Source organism: Gossypium hirsutum, chromosome A13 (assembly GCF_007990345.1).
Source record: "Gossypium hirsutum isolate 1008001.06 chromosome A13, Gossypium_hirsutum_v2.1, whole genome shotgun sequence".
Taxonomy (NCBI): domain Eukaryota; kingdom Viridiplantae; phylum Streptophyta; class Magnoliopsida; order Malvales; family Malvaceae; genus Gossypium; species Gossypium hirsutum.
In genome coordinates this window covers 107,576,867-107,578,270 of record NC_053436.1, presented here as the reverse complement: position 1 = coordinate 107,578,270, position 1,404 = coordinate 107,576,867, and the positions used below count along the sequence as shown (strand labels likewise).

General features: G+C 33.8%; 1 long non-coding RNA gene across 1 annotated transcript; it reads left to right on the top strand.

Moving 5' to 3' along the window:
* On the top strand, nucleotides 1-591 carry LOC121212578 (uncharacterized). Its single transcript, XR_005907885.1, has 3 exons — nucleotides 1-105; nucleotides 281-391; nucleotides 510-591. It is a non-coding gene; the product is annotated as an uncharacterized lncRNA (long non-coding RNA).
* The last annotated feature ends 813 nt before the right edge of the window (nucleotides 592-1,404 follow it).

The following is a 1,404-nucleotide window of genomic DNA, read 5'->3' as shown; positions in this document are numbered from 1 at the left end:
GCCAACGGGAAAAAGACGAAAAGCCTCGGAAACGAGCAGGATTTCATCGCTGCTTCATTACCTCCTCGTCATCCTCGACAACGAGACCATGAAGATTTTGTCACCGTAAGATTTTCATTTTCCATCCTGAATCATCAGTTGATTTAATACTAGTTTCGATTATTTGTTTTCAAGTTTAGATTATTTTTTTCAATATTAATTTAAAATATTTAAAAACTCGATTATGCTTAATAATCATTTGAGACCAACAATAAGATACTTAAATTCGACTCGGTATCAGGTGAATGATAAGCAACAAAAGACACAAAGCCTAGGAAACGAGCAAGATTTCATCGCTGCTTCAATACTTCCTCAACTGCCTCAACGACAAGACCACAATGATTTTGTCACGGTAAGATTTTCATTTCCACCTAAATCATCCACTAATTTATCATGTTATTTTCTTAGGGATCTAACCCAATAATTGACTTAAAATGTATTCACGTGTCTGAGAATGTTCATTTGTATAGTTGAAGTCGGAATTGCAAGGTCGGGCCAACAGGAAGCAACAGAAGAAAGATGTTAGTCGTAGCCTAGGAAACGAGAAGGATTCATCACTGCGTCGTCACCTCGTCGGCAAGACAACAATGATCCCGGGATGGTAAGGCTTCAATTTTCATCCTAAATCATCCATGGTCTATTTTAGCTACAACCGTCATTTAATATAAATATTTTTAACCTTCGACCCTAGATTTTATAATTTTATCTCCACCCCTAATACAAAACCGCTTCTGGAAACCGAACTTCAGTTGGATTTGGTTATAGCAACAAATTATATTTACATGTATATATGAATGAATTAATATAGATATGTCAAATTTTACCCAAATTCAAAACTCAATTTAGTCAGTCCTAACTCAAATCCAACTCAACCCATTTTTATTATAAATAATCAACAACCAAAATCGGCCCAACCCAAATTTGAACTAATCCAAATCCAAAGTGACTTAAACCCGAAACAATTCAAACTCAAAATGGCCCGAACCTAAAATAAACAAAACCCAAATTTTCTTGAACTCGTAATAATATGACTAGAAAAATTTGGACCTCAAACCTAAAAACCCAATTCCAAAATGACAACTAATAAAAATGAGGTAAACTTAAAATTAACCTCAAAATTATAAAAACCAAATTGATTCAACAGTAAAGTACGGTGGAGGCCCTTGTGTACTAAAAGTCGGATTATATTTTACACTCTCTACTCATAAAATGAGCAAATTAGTCAATGTTCGTTAAATCAAAGAGCAAAAAGGTCATTCTATCCATTTTTTACGTTAAAAACTAGATCATAATGAGGTACATGTGGCACACCACATGTCACAGTTTGATTTTTTTGTCAATCTCGTTAGATTTTAATAGTATAAA